The 19031-nt window shown below is 43.9% G+C and overlaps 1 protein-coding gene across 7 annotated transcripts in view; it reads right to left on the reverse strand.

The window, feature by feature from the left end:
* The window catches only part of LOC120937689 (sodium/calcium exchanger 1), a 641159-nt gene that overhangs the window by 412269 nt on the left and 209859 nt on the right, over window positions 1-19031 (reverse strand). For 3 of the 7 annotated variants that reach the window (XM_040351102.1, XM_040351101.1, XM_040351099.1), the window contains exon 1: window positions 15563-16055. The exons of 1 other annotated variant lie outside the window; for it this stretch is intronic. The gene's annotated coding sequence lies outside the window, so the exon portion shown is untranslated. Of the gene's footprint in view, window positions 1-15562; window positions 16056-19031 lie in introns of those variants that run through there. 3 more of the 7 variants (XM_040351105.1, XM_040351104.1, XM_040351103.1) reach the window with 1 other exon arrangement.

Below are 19031 nucleotides of genomic sequence, written 5' to 3' on the forward strand. Positions count from 1 at the left end.
AACACTACCGCATGTAATATGATACTGTCAGAAGTGAAGATAAGAGGAAATGCCCCTATTTTTTATTTCAACAACCCCGATCCTTACTTATTTTTCCCTTTGTCAGCAGCTAGTACAGATCCTATTTTTTTCCTCTGTCCTGTTCTTTTTAAGATCAGTATCGGTTATATTCCAGAGTTAGAATGATTGTGCTAAAGTGAGCATGGCCTAATCAGAAATGGGAGAAAAACGTATGACTGGTTTAGATCATTATGAACACATTCACATGGGTGTCTGTGTAATGTCTACTGGATAAAGTAATCTCAGCAATATTTCTTAATCAGGGCTACATAAAAAAATCATCCTACAATAGGCATTCAGAAAAGACAGAACTGATGCAGTACATGCTTCCCATTTTTGCTGCCAACAAAGTTCCATATTACAGCAAAAAATGCACCTTAAAGTAACACTGGAGGCAGTTTTATATGAGAACTCCCACTAGACTGTATGGTCCAACACTTAGGAGCCTACAAAGGAAGTAGGGATGACTGAGTTACTTGCTTATTAAAGGCAAAGTGACACAGACCTATACACTTATATTCTCTGCGCTCTACTGCTGCACCATATCCCATCTGGAGTCCTGAATCTGTTTTTTGTGTAAGCTCCATGTCTGAGCTTTCACAGAGTTAAAAACCATCTTCCTTTCCCATATGCAGGGTTGCCATCAGGGGGGTACAGGCATTACACTTGTAAGGGGCCCGAATGTTCCCAGGGGCCCGGTCGCTCCCCTTCTCATCTCGCGGATGAGAGGAGAAAACTTAAATTTTTGTAGTTCCCCCTCCCCCTCTCACGTCGCGGCGAGAGGAGAGAAAACACTTTCACTTTGCGACCGAAAGAAGAGGTGAGTGAGATGCCAGTGTAATTTTCGTAACCCCAGCCCCCCCCCTGGTTCTCAATTCTCGGCCAGCCCCCCCCACCTGGTTCTCAATTCGCGGTAGCACCCCCCCCGGTGCTCAATTCGTGGCAGCCGCCCCCCGGTTCTCAATTCGCAGCAGTACCCCTCTGGTTCTTAATTCGCGGCAGTACCCCCTGGTTCTCAATTCGTGGCAGTACCCCCCTGGTTCTCAATTTGCTGCATCACCCCCCGCCCATGCCTGAAGCTGTGTGAGGGGCCCCAACATTTTGGATGGCTGCCCTGCCCACATGACTGTGTTTGGGTGCTGTGATTGGACACTTAAGCCTAAGACTCTAAGCAATATATTCTGGGAGGAGAAGGGGGTCATGTGTACAGAAGCGTCAGGTACTGCCAAGGCCTCCACCTGACAAACAGAGTTTCAGAGGAGCAATAAAGTTTCATTGGGTAGGAAGGGTGTCTTCTTCAGATTTGCTCTTAAGACTGGCCATAGATGGAAAAAAGAAACAGGTTCCCCCATCCACACAAGTGAGGTTAAAGGAGGAATCTTCCCTGCTGTGACATTTGTATTCTGGCAGTGGGGACTATTCCATTGTCAGAATACACTGATCACCTCTGCAGCCAATTAACTTCAGCCGCTAATCAAATGGAAATTTTACAACATCCCGTTTAATAAAAGTCAATCATCGGATAAACTTCTGTTGAGCGAGAACTACCATAAATGGTTAGAAATTCAGCCAAACTGGCCAAATTTCGATCCATCTGTGGCTAGCTTTACACCACTTAGGTCCATCATGGTGCATTAGCCACATGTTAATGTGCAGTGTCTTAAGGCAGTCCATTCATTTGAACGGGCTGCCCAAGCCACCACAATGGATCAAAAATACATGGACAACTTTCTCCAGCTCAGCACACTACACTACATTATAGTTAATTGTTGTATTGTGGTGGGCTGCAAAACAGGTGATTTGGGGTGCAATTTAAATGAAATTGAGAGCAGTAGTAACATGCACTATGGCAGTGAACCAGAGTGAAAGGGCCATAGGGTCTCAGATAAGGGGAGGGCACTCCATGTTGGGATAGCCTAAACTTAAAGCGGTTGTATACCCTGTTATTTTTATTTTTTTACACCTGTAAAGGAAAAGCCATAATGAGCTAGTATGCACCACATACTAGCTCATTATGAAATACTTACCTTAAAATGAGGTGAAGAGAACTTACCTGGTCCACGTCGAGTGAGATGTCATCTTGCTCCGGCGTGTCTTCCGGGTATCGCCGATTGTCTGGAACGGCAAAACTTTAATTCGGCAAGGTCCGACGACTGCCGGTCCTTTAGCCTCGGATCCCCACTGCGCATGCACCGCTGCAATCAGCGGCGCATTGCGGGGGGAATATCTCCTAAACCGTACAGGTTTAGGAGATATTCTTTATACCAACAGGTAAGCCTTATTATAGGCTTACCTGTAGGTAAAAGTAAAAAAGTGGGGTATACAACCACTTTAAGCTAGTTGGATTCTGTTTTCTCTGGTGCCGAGAACCCCACACCAATAACTATGTGGTGCCAAGCTTTTGGAAACCAATGTACCATATAAAATCTACACATGGAACCAGGGTAATAATAAGGAGTGTTATGCTTTAGCAAATGAGTAATCACACTTAAATATATTTACTGAAGCTAACCAATCCATTTAAAATGTGAGTTCTGTAACTGCAAAGCAGATAAGGCTACTGCTGCATTGTGCACTTAGTTGATAAATAATTAGTAGTGTATTTTGTACATGGTTTGCGAATCTTTGAACTGTTATTCCCATGGGGATGCAGAGATATTACAAAATCCGACAACTAACTTATCTGCTGCTTTCAGATTCCTGGCATATGCTCCCACGAGTGAGAGAAGTGATCACTTTTCAGCAAGTGTATTAAGTGGTTAATGAATGGCCTATTACTGAGGACACTCGGTGCTGTCTGGATGTCAGATGGACGTGTGAAAGGCATTGCTGTTGTTTCTGCATTTGGGCACACAGCTCAATTTGCCATAATCACACTTAATTCCCCATTCAATACTTCCATAGCATGCTTTTACTCCAATACATAGGGCTAGTTTACACTTGCTTCAAAACATGGCTTCGGACAGGCTTTTTTAAAACTCTCTGAACGCCAGTCAAAGCTCCTGTCACTAAATAAAATGGTTAGCTTACAGTCCTGTTTACACCTTGCTTTTGCTTGGTGCTTTTATGAGGCTTCGTGGGGCTTTGATGAGGCTTTGGTGGAGCTTCGATGGGGCTTTGATTGGGCTTCAGTGGGGTTTCAAGCAAGCTTTGCCATAGACTTCTATGGAGGCTTTGAAGATAGGCACTGACTTGCAGCACTGATGGACAGTGATTGGCAGCACTGGTGGGCACTAATTGGCAGCATTGGTGGGCACTGTTGGGGCTGCACTGATAATCAGGACACTAATGATCAGTGCCCTGATTATCAGTGTAGATGTCCTCTATGTGGATTGCCGCTTATCGGCTTTCCTCACGCGATATCAGCGCAAATCCTGTTTACACTGCTGTGATTGGTCAAAAGATCGGATAAGATTGCCTCATTTCCCCGATCTGTGATCAGCTGTGTCCACTGACACCATTAATCTTTTTATCTATCTATAAGGAGGGGGCATTCTTCCCAGCTTCCCAGGAGACACTGTGTTTAGTGTCCGGCTATCACGGAGGCCCTCTCGTCCTCAGAAGAGAGGGCCTCCGTGATAGGCGAACACTGAACACAGTGCCTCCTGGGAAGCTGAGTGTTCCGCCTATCACGGAACAGAAGAAGTAGGAAGCGCGGCTTTTGAAAAATGGACGGCCGCGATTCTGCATGTCTTAGGATAAGGTAAGGAATCGTCAAGACACAGTCAGGCATGTCATAAGGGAACAGTGAGTCTGGCATGTAGTGGCACAGTGAGGCATGTAATGGGGCACAGTGAGTCTGGCATGTAATGGCACAGTGAGGCATCTAATGGGGCACAGTGAGTCTGGCATGTAATGGCACAGTGAGGCATGTAATGGGGCACAGTGAGTCTGGCATTTAATGGCACAGTGAGGCATGTAATGGGGCACAGTGAGTCTGGCATGTAATGGGGCACAGTGAGTATGGCATGTAATGGGGCACAGTGAGGCATGTAGTGGCACAGTCTGGCATGTAATGGTGGCACCGTAAGGCGAGGCATGACTAGTAGGAAGGGGGTAGTCTTATACGGCGAGTATATCCCAAAACCAACATTTTAGCTGGAAAATTAGGGGGTCGTCTTATACGCCCAGTCGTCTTATACGCCGGCAAATACGGTATATTATCTTAGTCACTCTCCTCCATTCTGAGTAGTTTTCCTCAGCGTTTCTTGTAGTATATCCACCTCTAACATACAGTACATTGGTACAATAGAGCTTTCTAGTGATAACAACTTAATAACTCAGGACAAATAAGCTGAGATTTGTTCCAGTCATGTAAGAACTTCCATCATCACTCTTAGAGGGTTCTCCTTAAATATTGTTTTGAATGTATCCACCTATAATACTGTATAATATACATTGTTACAACAAAGAACTATAATGACTCAGTGAGAGGATGCAATGATGTAATGATTACACAAAGAAATGTGTTTTAGTCATATATGAACTTCCATTGCCACTCTTAAGGGCTCGTACACACTTGACCACACAGTGGCAATCTGTTTTTCAGTGCCGGCTGGTGTTTGTCAGTGGAGGACGGTGCCTTCCATTTTTACAACCCAAAGTTCTGTTTACATTTTTTTTGTCTCAGCTTTATTAAAATGTCACAAAGTGACAGCTGCAGTGCAAATAAATGCATGGACAGACATAGAGAGTGACTATAAAAGTAATGTAAAATCTGACAGGCTGGTTTACCCAAGCTAATTGATCGATCAACTTAGGTACCTTTAGCCTGCCCATACATGGTTCGAATCTCGGCTGGTCCCTGCTGAACTAGCCGAGATTAGAAACAATCTATGCATACCTCCCAACTGTTCCAGATTCGCCGGGCACTGTCCTTGAATTCGATCCATGTCCGAGGGTCCCAGCGAATCAGGGCTGAATCTCGGAACGCCCGCTCCATGTGCCTTGTGTCTTGGTTCCTGTATGCCACAAGCTAATCTTTGCATGGCAGCCGGCATCTCTCCCCGGATGCCTCTGATACACAGAGCAGAGTTCACTGAACTCGCCTTTCCTCCTCCTGTGTTTTCCTGTACACAGAAGAGGAGGCGGGGAGCAGCACACCACTCTGCCAGAACAGCGCTGATCTGAGGTCTGTGATGATTTCTGTGTACACGAGAATTGGAGAGAAGGGATGCATGGGGAAGAGGGTGAGGGGGGCAATGGATGGAGCCGGGAAAGGATGGGGAATGGATGGAGTCGGGATGGAATGGGGGAATGGTTTGAGCTGGGATGGGATCAAGGTGGTGGATGGAGCCGGGATGGGATGTGGGAAATCGATGGAGCCGGGATGAGATCAGGGGAATGGATGGAGAGGGGATGGGTGCGGGGGAATGGATGGAGCCGGTTTGGGATTGGATGGAGTTAGGATGGGATCAGGACAATGTATGGAGCTGGGATGGGTTCAGGGAAATGGATGGAGGTGGGAAGGGATCGGGGGAATGGATGGAGCAGGATGGGATAGGGGCAATAGATGGAGCAGTGATGGGATCAGAAGAATGGATGAAGCCGGGATGGGATCGGGGGAATGGATAGAGCCAGGATAGGATTGGGAGAAAAGATGGAGCTTGGATGGGATCATGGCGATGGGTTTTGTTTAACCACATCTCTTAAGCCCCTACCACTGCTGGCCACGCCGCAGGTCTTGTCCCTCCTCCATTGTGCCTCATTCTGAAGTTGCTCCAGAGCTTAATAGATGAGCAGAAGCACTGCTGACTTCAACCATCCAATCATGTGCCGTTTTTTTTTTCCTTGCACATGATTGGGCATTCTTTGTAAAGTGAAGCTTTGCCTCATTTACTAAGCTCTGGAGCAACTGCACTTAAAGAGGGCAAGCGCACTATGCAAAGTGCACAGTCGATTTATCTTCTAAATCAACCTCAGAGTTATTAATTTCAGTTTTAGGCCTATAATAACACTTGTGTTTTAGGGCTGAGCTGCATTTTTACCACTCCACCTTGTGCTGCAAAGGGAGCAGAGGAGGGAGAACATATGCAATATTTTGCATTGCAGTGCTTCAAAAATGATCTCTGTTGTCTGTTACTGCCCACTGAACATGAGCTGTTCAACTAAATAGGGACGCCTCACAACCAAATGCAATGTGGTGTGTTAGTGTGGTGTTTACGGGGGAAGAAAAAGCGACAGTCAAGCGCACTGCATTTTTGCTTAGCTGCCCTACAGTCTAGCGCAGCCTTTTTCAACCAGGGTGCCCAGACACCCTGGTGTTTCCTCAGGGGTGCCTTGGCAAAATGCCTAATGCCTTTATCAAAAATTGTATATAAGCCAGGGGTTTGATCAAGCCCTGCATTTTAGTTACACAAAGCCACCGTTTTTTTCATTATGCACCATTCCAACTTTCTAGAAACTGGCATTCTAACAACCAATGACATCGTCAGTTGATAAGGTGGAAGTATTTCACCTCCACAGCGTAATTTTTTGTCCCTCCTATGCCCCTCTCTGTCAGCACCAGGGGGGGGGGGGGGTGACATTAGCTGAATGATGGAGAGAAATTGAGGGAGAAAAGAAACATTGGAATACTAGTCAGTACCAGCGTATTTGCTTTGGAAGGATAATTCACCTCTAATGTTGGGTGTCCTATGTGTGGATGTTGCTGCATTATGTAAAGCTATTAGGATAGTTTTTTACATTTTAGAATGGGGTGCCTTAAGAGTGTGCGTAATTTTAAAGGGGTGCCTTGAGATTGTCTATAATTTTAAAGGAAACCTTGACTAAAAAAAGTTTGAGAAACACCGGTCTAGCACACTTGGTTATTGCTCGTCTGCTCTACAGTCTAGCGCACTGCGCTATTCCTCAGCTGCCCTACAGTCTAGCGCACTGCATTACTGCTCATCTGCTCTACAGTCTAGCGCACTGCGCTATTCCTCAGCTGCCCTACAGTCTAGCGCACTGCATTATTGCTTGTCTGTCCTACAGTCTAGCGCACTGCATTACTGCTCAGCTGCCCTACAGTCTACTCTAGCGCACTGCATTATTGCTCAGCTTCCCTAAATTCTAGTGCACTGCGCTATTGCTCACGTCAGAAAAACGCACGGTGCCATGTGGGGTCCCCCAAGGATCCCCCCTATCACCGGTGCTGTTTAACATCTATCTTCGTCCTCTCTTTGATATTATCAGTAGCCAAGAACTACTCTATCACTCTTATGCAGACGACACGCAGTTGTATTTTCGTATCTGCCATAAAAAGGATCATCATCTCAGATTAGAGAAATGTCTCTCTTCAATAGAAAACTGGATGACTAAGAGTTATCTCAAACTCAATAGCGCTAAAACAGAACTCTTTATCTTCGATGCCAGTCGGAAGAAACAACCGACAACAAACTGGACACCATCTCCCATCCTGGGACAAATCATCTCCCCTAGCTCCAAAGTCAAAAGTCTGGGAGTCACGTTTGACACCTTCATGGCAATGGACGCACAAATAGGGTCAGTAGTCAGCGGGGCGCACCATTTGATGCGCCTACTACGCAGACTGATTCCATTTATCCCCAAAGAAGACGTAGCAGTCGTGGTGGGAACAATCGTGAATTCCAGACTGGACTATGCAAATGCCCTTTACCTCGGGCTACCCAAGTACCAAATCGCTCGTCTTCAAGTCGTACAGAATACGGCCGCTAGACTGGTGACTGGGAAAAAATCTTGGGAATCAATCTCACCTTCACTGAGATCCCTTCACTGGTTGCCAGTGAAAGACAGAATTGCATTTAAAGCACTCTGCCTGACACATAAGTGCATCCATGGGAAGGCTCCTAGATATCTATGCGACAAGATCAAACCGCACAATTGCAACCGCATTCTGCGATCCACCGACCAAAATCTGGTCAAGGTTCCTAAAACCAAATACAAGTCCAAAGGAGAAAGAAGGTTTGCTTTCCAGGGCCCCAGGCTTTGGAATGCTTTACCAACCAGCATTCGGTTGGAGCAAAACCACCTGTCCTTCAGAAGGCAGATCAAAACCCTGCTTTTCTGAAAGGCATGAGACACAAACAACAAGCGCCCAGAGGCGATTCAGTTTGCATGTGCCGCGCTATATAAATTTTTCATTCATTCATTCATTCATGCCAGTTCTTGCGCTATGGAGCTCCAATAGGGACTGTAGCTTGGATGTATTTGGAATTCAGTTTTGCTCTTTATACATTCACAATGCATGGTTCTATATGAAAAACATTTATTCAATCATTTTTTTATCAACATCATTATTGGTTACAAATGAACGTTCGCTTCTGTTTTAGAGATTTATTTCTTGACTCTTCTATTTATATACCGTATGTATACAGATTTTTGTACAGTATATGATATTGTATATGATATAGAATTCGATATGGTTCATTCTTGAATGAACCAATATAGAAATGTAAGTTGTGTTGTAGCCCTGAAGAAGGCCCTGAGCCCCAGAAACATGTTGGCTGTTCTGTGCATTATTTCACTTTTGGACTGTTTGTTTGGCACTCTAATATGACTCTGTACACATGAATCTTCAAAGCTGGGCCCCTCTGTTTGACGGACCCCCTTTTTTTGTCTGCCTCACCAGAGTCACTTTGCCCTAATATATTCTGACCAATCTTCTGATTTGTATCCAGCACCTCTACTTGATCTCTTCTTTACTGCAATAAAAACCTCACAGAGGCTCTATCCTTATCTATCAATGGCGGACTATTTCTTCGTCACTGACCCAGAAAAAGAGGGGTTAGACAATTAGGAGTGAAGCAAGTACACATGCTCCAAGTCAGTGACTTAGAAAGTACTGGAGATATTGACCCAGCATAACAGCTAGGCAAATGGCATCCTCCATGTTGTAGTGTAACTCACAAATTATACAATTGAATTCTACCAACTTCCAAAGCAAAATGATGCTCATGGACACAGATCACTTACTACTAGAACACATTGCAAGTCTTATATGAATTTAGAAACTAAGATTAACTATATGCCAACTAATTTTTTGCTTTTTTTTATCAGGTGTTCAACTTAATACAGCTTTACCTATGGCCTATAACATACCTTCAATTTATAACTACCATCTGCTTTTTCTTGGTTTGGAGGCATCTAATAAATCTGACATACAAGATAAAATATTGCTGTTTAAAATATTTAAAATATTGCAGGTCTTTACAGGCATCAAGGGAACAAAAATATCGATTCAAATTTTCGGGTGGGCTATTCCATTCATAATGTTTGCATCCACTTTGTGGTTTTAACCAATATCAGTCTATAAGTTCAGAAGCATAACTACGCACCATGAGGTCCCACAGCATATCAATGATGGGGCTCCCCTGCGGCCTTTCTCTGTGGTCAACTATGACAATACATGTCAGTGATCTCAACATATAATATGCCTATAACAAGGGCTGAAATAGCATTAATACAATCTATAACTATATTTTATGTCATATTATTATGACATATGTGTTAATACTCCTGTACACAAATACTGCATATCCCTAATACAATCTTTGATAAACACCGGATTTTTTTTTATAACTACAAACCTCTGCTGTCTTATGGGGCGTACACACGATCGGAATTTCCGATGGAAAAAGTCAGACGGACTTTTTCTCATCGGAAATTCCGACCGTGTGTATGCCCCATCGGAAATTCCGATGAATTACGGTACATAGAGTTTACATAGAGAACATGTTCTCTTTTCCTCCGATGGAATTCCGATGTGAATTTGGTTGGACAAAGGTCCGATCGTGTGTACAGGGCATTATCGGGTTTTAGCTGAGCAGACACTTTTGGATTTTTAACTGCATATTGGTGGCTATACATGCTTTGATAAATGATCCATTTTTTTTTTTATCAATCTCTCCCAATAGGAATAATCAATCAATGGTCAACAACACAATAAATCAAAATGCCACATGTGGGGAAGTGGAATTTAACCAATAGTTGTAAGTTATCGATCATATCTATGTTTCCGCCATGCAACCTCATAGTCCGATTGATCGATACATGATCAAATTTATAACCAAATTGGCTCAGAATATGATATAAACTTAAATTGAGGTAAGTTATAGCTTTTTTTATAATATTCTGATTCAATTGTTTTGATCGTATTGCACATTGATCTGATAGTAAAATTGGAGTGTGTTTGGCCACCATTAGGCATACAGGGTGGATTTTAGAATGGTGAGGCTGTAGCCAAAATTCTGGGGGAAATAAATCTACACTACGACAGATAAACAAATACGTCTTATTCCTCAGATGGGGTTTGTGACTTACATCAGTTCTGACTATTCCCCCTTAATTCAGCTTTTGTAGACCGGAGACTTACAGCTTTATTAGCCAACAGCCTCCCTAATGGGGCCTCTACTACCCGAGGCCCCATAGAAGTTGGCTATAGTTACTACACAGTGCAGATTTTCCAAAAATGTGCCACTATTAAACCTAAGCTGCAAAATTCAGCAAAATATGTTACATTGCATACACTGGAAACAGGTCCTGAAAGCTGAACTTCATGATTAAAAAAGCCCCCAGGTGTGAACTGACCAGACCCTTATATGTTTAGGAGCTCTGTGGTAACTAGAAATCTTGACACTTCATAGGATATGTAATATGGAAAGATACTGGATGTATTACACATTCTAGTCACTTGATAGTAACTCTAGAAACCAAACCATGGGTCTGATTTACTAAAGTGGGCTTTGAAACATCAGGACAGCTCTCCAGATGATGCCCACATCGATGTGATGCCCCTCTGGTAGGAGAGTGGACAGCTCAATTTCCCAAAACATCTCAAGCTTAAAAAGGAAGTCAGTGGGATGTCATCAGACTCTCCATAAAAACGTTATATCACTCAGAAAAGCAATATTTAAAGTATTGGTCCACCTTAAAACAATATTTCTGTTTTAGTGAAGCTGAACAGCTAAATCAAATAATAATTCCTTACATCTCGGAGGGACTCCAATGGTGAGGTCTCTGTACTTGAGTTCCCAGATTTGAAAACCTGCCACGACAAGAGCAAGAGGATCCCACTGTACCTGTTGGAGTTTTCATGTATTTTATATGCTGGAGAATGTAATAGGAGGGGTGGGAACACCCAAAGGTGGGAACACCCTGAATTACACGATGGGATGGAGCAGAAAAAGGAGGATCTTGTTGGATGGGCTGTCAAGAGATATAGGAAACCATGGTTGAATTAGCCATACTCCACCTATAGATGAAGGTCACTTTGGGTGGTCAGATGTTTTAATGAGATTAAATGCTACCTATTAACATAAATCAATGAGGTTGATTTACTAAAGCTACAATTTGGGCTGCTTTGCAAAGTAGCCAATTAGCTTCTAATTTTAGCTTGTTCAATTAAGCTTTGACAAAAAAAAAAAAAAAAAATGGAAGTTGACTGGTTTCTATGCAAAGCTGCACCAGATTTTGCACTCTCCAGTTTTAGTAAATTAATCCCAATGGCTACCATGGGACAAGACTCTGCCACTGTTATATTAAAGCATGAATTCAGATGAAGCAAAGTGCACCTGTCTACATGTCAAAGTCCAATCATTTGAAAAAGTTCTATTTTTGCACATTCCCTTGTGCAAAATCAGATGTCACACAGTGCTCTTATTTCACATTTTAGTGAAAACGGCCCTCTAGGTCTATGCCTACACTCCCTTTCACATTATAATAACTGACAGTACAATGCATGAACAACTAGAACAAAAAATATCTTCTCCACACCAAGGGAGATGAGCTGTCTTCCTAATTCAGACCTACTCAGCAAAAAAATGCTGGCGGTGAGGAATGGCCACTTATGCAAATTGTTGCACAGGTGTCTGGCAGTCAAACACGTGAAGCACCAATTCTAGATTTCAAAATGTATTTATTTCTGAAGCTTTTACTCTTTTGCTAAAAAAATCTTGTGTAAAAGCTATTTTTAAACTGAATATAGAAAGAAGCAGTTCTAGCTTTCGTTATATGAGAAGACAAAATGTTGCAACATACGCTAATCTGACCACGACAGGTTCCTGTTTCAACACAGCCACTGGTCACAAACAGGACAAAATCAAATGCATGGGATCCAACCTTCACACAGATTTCACTTCTTCTTTCAGCAGAAACAATATTGTGAGAGCAGACCTCCCTGCCTAGCATATGCCAAACCCGCTTTCAATTTCTTCTTCCAAAGCAGAGGAGACAAGGTCATTTCCTATTTCACTATCCCCCAGCAAATACAACGCCGATCCATGCTAACACTCGGGGACACCCAATAGCTTTTTGGGTTAGAGCAGCTGTGACTGTTCCAAATGGCAAAAAAAATGTTGTCATGTAGAGAACGGATGGATGGATGGATCAGATGGATGGATAGATGGATGGATGGATGGATGGCTAGATGGATGGATGGTTAGATGGATGGATGGATGGATGGATGGTTAGATGGATGGATGGATGGATGGATGGTTAGATGGATGGATGGATGGTTAGATGGATGGATGGATCAGATGGATGGATGGATGGATGGATGGATAGATGGACGAATGGATGGTTAGATGGATGGATAGATGGATGGATGGATGGATGGATGGTTAGATGGATAGATAGATAGATAGATAGATAGATATATAGATAGATAGATAGATAGATAGATAGATAGATAGATAGATAGATAGATAGATAGATAGATAGATATACATGATGATATGCTTTGAGCACATTTACATCCCTGTTGATTATTCAGCATGTTGTGCACATGCAACCAAATTCAAAGTCTATTTCACCTTACTACACACCATATGTACGCGGCTTCCACTAAACATACATATTCTATATATGATGATCTATAATGTACAGAGAAAAGGTTCATGTGTGTTACCCAAAAAATGGACAGCAATGCAGTTTAGTTGAATAGCTTAGGTCCACCATACCTATTCAGGTCCACCATACCTATTCAGGTCCACCATACCTATTCAGGTCCACCATACCTATTTAGGGCCACCATACCTATTCAGGGCCACCATACCTATTCAGGTCCACCATACCTATTCAGGGCCACCATACCTATTCAGGTCCACCATACCTATTCAGGTCCACCATACCTATTCAGGTCCACCATACCTATTTAGGGCCACCATACCTATTCAGGTCCACCATACCTATTCAGGTCCACCATACCTATTCAGGGCCATCAAATCCCCCCAACGCCATACACATGCATCTTTTGGCAGTCTAGGCATAACCCAGCTGAGCATGATGGGAGATGTAGTTTAGAAACAGCCCGGCAAAGATGCCATTCCTGCACTTAAATCATGTTAATGCCTTGTCTAAGGAGACAGGTACACATTTTATTGGAAAAATCATGATTGCCCATGAGGAATTTAAAATAAAACAACCTGCCCAACAATAAATGACACAAAAGTCTCAAGACAGCGTTGATAGTTTGCGTATTACAATAACGCAGGACCTCATTATCCCTATTAAGGACATCTGCAGTGTAGAAGGGCTAGGTCCTGTGTGCTCCACGTGTGCTGAGCCATGGCACTTGTGGAAAGATCCCCTTGCGCTATACAAGGTAGGAACTGCATTACAATGTAGATCACTATTGATTACCTTGACGGACAGATGTAAAGCTAGGAACTAAAAGACATGCTACAATGCTTTAAATAAAGGGTCATTTCGTGCAATTGCCATCCGCTATCTATTTGACATCAATTCCACCTTATTAAAGGGACAATATCTATTCCAGCTATGCATTATAGCAATATATTTTTTTTTTTTACCCGGAGTGACATGTTACTATAGAGTACTAGAGATGGGAACCCTGGCCGTAAGCAACAGCTGTGCCAGCATAGTGAGAAATCTGTTGTTTGACATGCAGAAATGAATGAAATCCACGCTTGTTAGTGAGATTGGTCCAAAGTGGTGGATGAAGACACAATGTCATGATGACGGCAGTGGGATGTCTGCAGTCAAGATATACATATATATATATATATATATATATATATATATATATATATATATATATATATATATATATATATACATACATATATATATATATATTCTACACATGTATAGATGAAAATGGATTCCTCCCCAGCCCCAACTGAAGCATGCAGCTCCTCGCCATGCACTGCAGATATCAGTGGCAGCCAACAGGTTAAAGAGCAGTCCTAACGAGGTGAGATAAAGGGTATTAAAGACGACAAAAGACACTACAGACCTTCCAAGGCTGGGGATCCGCAGTGGGCTTATTTACCTCAAGTCCTAGCTCAAGTCAAAGACATTGATCAGCTCCACCGCAGCAGCAGGACTCCTAGTACAGGCTGAGGAGGTCTAAGTGGAAGGACCTCTGTAAAGCTTTAACCTGAGGCTCCGGTGTCCTTAATACATCCAGCCTGCAGTCTCGCTCCCTGGGCTAATCCTCCCGGATGCTGAGCCTGTCTCATGCACTAAGGCATGTGAGAATACCTGTCAGGCAGGAATCAGGATGCATATGAATTACCAAGTCATCTGTGAGAAAAGGGACAACTCAGGGACACCTCTCTTTCAGAATAAGCCACCTACAGCAAACAGCAGACATGCACATTATCCGCACATCCTCCAGGGACCACACACTCCTCACCTCCTCCTACTGAGGCACCACAGGAATAATAACTCACTACAAATCTATCCCACTCACAACCTATTGGAGGAGGGACTGCTAACCCTTCCAGTGCCGGGGGTGGGGACAGGCAACGCACTGCGGGCAACCGGCAGCAGGGGCGGACGTTGTACCATTTGGACATGCTGTGCAGCTGCACTGGGGCCCTTTGGGACTTAAAGGGTCCATTTATTTAAATTTTTTGGGGATGTGTGTCAGATGGGTGCTGGGACCCTCTCCAGAGGTCACATTGAGCACAATTCTTTTAAAACTAAATATGGAAAGAAGAAATTCTAGTTTTCATTATATTAGAACACAATCATTTTTTATTTGGGAAAAAAATTGGGGGACCCCCTGGCCAATGATCGGTTAATAAGAGTCCAGGAGTCCAAATATAGAGGAAAATAAGAGGACACGTCTAGAGAATGAACTTTTCAGAGGAGATGCTCCATCACACAGCCCATGGCTGATGAGGACATGACTTCTCCATTGCAGATTGCAGCATTGGCCAGCACACACGTACGAGCATAGCACACTGATGATGCGGGATGATGACAGCGGGGGAGAGGGGGGGATCCCCATGCCGCATGTCACGCTGCGCTACTGCCTATGCAGGCGCTCCTCTGATCTGGAAGGTCAGAAAGGTGGACGAGGAAGGGCACCCTGCATGCATTGTAAATCACTGATCCTTTTAATTAATGCAGTAATCGTATTAACCTGCTTTAATCTGCAGACTCGTCATAATCGCTTCTATGAATGGGGCAAGGAAAGGAAAGGAAGATACAATGTATACACTATACGCAAAACAAACAAACAAACAAACACACACTGACACTACACAAACAAAAGACAGCATTGGGGGTGGCATACCTTGTGTGGTCCAGGGTGTGCGGATAATCTGATGATGGGGTGATCCTCCTGTCACATTCACCTTTATATAGGTCCAGATCAGGAAGAAGACGCCTTGACCATGACAGCGAATAGGCAGCGAATCCTCGCACAGCACAATGCCATGCATCCACTACAGGCAGCAGAGAGGAAGCACGCTACTACCATCCACACACACTGATCATCACATGGAGGGGACAGATCTCCAGGATCTCCACACTGATCATCCTCTACTAGATCCACAGAGTGTTCAGATGTGTGTGTGATCCCTCATAGGATTTCCTCTTCTCTCTCTCCCTCTCTCTCTCTGTGTCTCTCCCTCTCTCTGTCTGTCTCTGCTCTCCCCCCTCCAGCTGTCTGCTCTGCTTGGGAATATTTTCCGATTTCCTCTGGATTGGGAGTGAGGGAGCTCAGGCTTTGCAGTACATCATGGCTGAGAGCCAGCCTTCTTATCACCATCCAGACCCTCCCACCCCATTGATCACACTCACCATTACTCCAACTTCCCATTCCCCTCCTAACACTGCAAGAAGAAAACTTCTCAACTTTACCAGCCTTATTTCATCTCTTCTTGCTGGAGCTTTTAGGGCTCGATTACAGCAGATGCAATTGAATGCGACGCATCGCTGAATCGCAAAAGGTCTTTGGCCAGCAAAATGGTCTGGGGCTTAAGTGGTTAAATGCAGAAAAAGGATGTGCGTTAAAAAAAATGTAAATATATATATTTAACCACTTAAGCACCGGACCAATATGCTGCTAAATGCCCAGAGGCGTTTTTACAATTCGGCACTGCGTCGCTTTAACAGACAATTGCGCGGTCGTGCGACGTGGCTCCCAAACAAAATTTGCGTCCTTTTCTTCCCACAAATAGAGCTTTCTTTTGATGGTATTTGATTGCCTCTGCCATTTTTATTTTTTGCGCTATAAACAAAAATAGAGCGACATTTTTGAAAAAAAATCAATATTTTTTACTTTTTGTTATAAGAAAAATTGAATAAACTAAATTTTAGTGAAACATTTAGGCCAAAATGTATTCAGCCACATGTCTTTAGTAAAAAAAAAATCGCAATAAACCAAAAAATTTGCTTCCTAGCGGCAACAGTGAAACTAATACAGCGATCAGAAAAATTATCGCTTAGTGACACTGGCAATAGGGAGTGAAAGGGTTAACTAGGGCGGTGATCAAGGGGTTAAAACTTTATTCGGGGGGGGTACGGGGCTACCCTGGACCTAACACTAACTGGCTGTCACACAAACTGTCACACTGACACTAAATGCAGTGATCAGTACATATATGATCACTGCATTCAGTGACACTGTGACAGGGAGGTGATCGGAAGGGGTTAAATGTGCCTATGTGTACTGGTGTCAGTGTAGTGTTAGGTGCGACTTACTGTTACTCTTCTCTCATCTCGGCGGTTTGAAAATACCGCCGAGATGAGAGCTGCATCACTTCCTCTGCCTATGTTTACATTTTACAGGCAGAGGAAGTGACACGGCGGCGGCTCACAGGATTGGCTGGGAGCGATCACGAGGGGGCGGACAGAAACGAACAGCCATCCCCTCGAGTTGGATCGCTCCCGGAGGTAAGCCGCCCGCCACACGCAGCGGAGGGGGTCCCGATCGGACCCCCGACCCGCTAGAAGGCAGGGACGTATATATACGCCCATCTGCCTGTACGTGCCATTCTGTGGACGTATATAGGCATGCGGCGGGCGTTAAGTGGATATATATATATATCTATATCTATATATATATATATATATATATATATATATATACTCACCGGCCCGGCCACTTTATTAAGTGCACCTTGCTAGTACCCTTTTGCCTTCAGAATTGCCTTAACCACTTGCATACTGGGTACATATACCCCCTTCCTGCCCAGGCAAAATTTCAGCCTTCAGCACTGTCACGCTTTGAATGACAATTGCGACGTGGCTCACAAACAAAATTGACGTCCCTTTTTCCCCACAAATAGAGCTTGCTTTTGGTGGTATTTGATCACCTCTGCGGTTTTTATTTTTTGCGCTATAAACAAAAATAGAGTGTCAATTTTGAAAAAAAAAAACACAATTTTTTACTTTTTGCTATAATAAATATCCATTTTTAAAAAAAATATATATAATTTTTTCTCAGTTTAGGCCGATACGTATTCTCCTACATATTTTTGGCAAAAAAATTAAAATAAATCGCAATAAGCCTATAGTGATTGGTTTGCGCAAACGTTCTAGCGCCTACAAAATAGGGGATAGAATTATGACATTTTTTTTTTTTTACTAGTAATGACGGCGATCTGCGTTTTTTGTCAGGAATGCGATATTACGCCGGACACATCGGACACTTTCGACAAATTTTTGGGACTATTCACATTTATACAGCGAATAATGCTATAAATATGCACCGATTACTGTATAAATGTGACTGGCAGGGAAGGGGTTAACACTAGGGGGCGATCAAGGGGTTAATGTGTGCTCTGCTAGGTGATTCTAACTGTGGGGGGAGGGGACTGACTGGGTTAGGTGACTGATGGTTGTCCCTATATACAAAGGACACACCATCGGTCTCCTCTCCCTGACAAGACGTGAATCTCTGTGTTTACACACAGAGATCCACGTCCCTGTCTCTGTGACTGCCGATTGCGAGTGCCTGGCGGACATCGCGGTCGCCAGGCACGCGCATCGGCACCTGAGGGTTTTGCACAGAGCAGCCCAATCCTCTTCCTCTGGGGTGCCCCGGCATCACTCCTGGCTCCTCCTCTTCATTGGGTGCCCCCATAGAGAGCAGCTATTCATGGGGGCACCCATGCGGGCAAGCTCACGAGTCCATTGACACAGACAGCAGGACTCGGCCCTGCCCCCTCTCCCGTGTCACTGGATTTGATTGACCAATGAGGACGGAGACAGCGGCTGGAGTCACTGGGCTTGTGCACATCACTGGAACAGACGGGCTCTGGTATGAAAAAGGGGGGCTCTGGAGGAAGCTGCAGCACAGGAGTTTTTCACCTTAACCACTTCAATACCAGACACTTTCGCCCCTTCCTGCCCAGGACAGTTTTGAGCTTTCAGCGCTGTCGCAATTTGAATGACAATTGCGTGGTCATGCAACACTGTACCCAAACTAAATTTGTATTTTTTTCTTACCACAAATAGAGCTTTCTTTTGGTGGTATTTGTTTTTCTTTGTTTCTGTTATAAAATGTTACTTTCTCCTTCCCTGACGGGCACTGATGAGTCGGCAGGTATGGGCACTGATGAGGCAGTATTGATGGGCACTGATGAGTTGGCACTGATAAGGAGGCACTGATATGTAGAATTGATGGGCACTGATAGGCAGCACTGATATGCAGCACTGATGGGCACCGATAGGTGGCACTGATATGCAGCAGTGATGGGCACTGACAGATGGCACTGATGGTCACTGACAGGTGGAATTGATGGGCACTGACAGGC

This window comes from Rana temporaria, chromosome 4 (assembly GCF_905171775.1).
Source record: "Rana temporaria chromosome 4, aRanTem1.1, whole genome shotgun sequence".
NCBI classification, from domain to species: domain Eukaryota; kingdom Metazoa; phylum Chordata; class Amphibia; order Anura; family Ranidae; genus Rana; species Rana temporaria.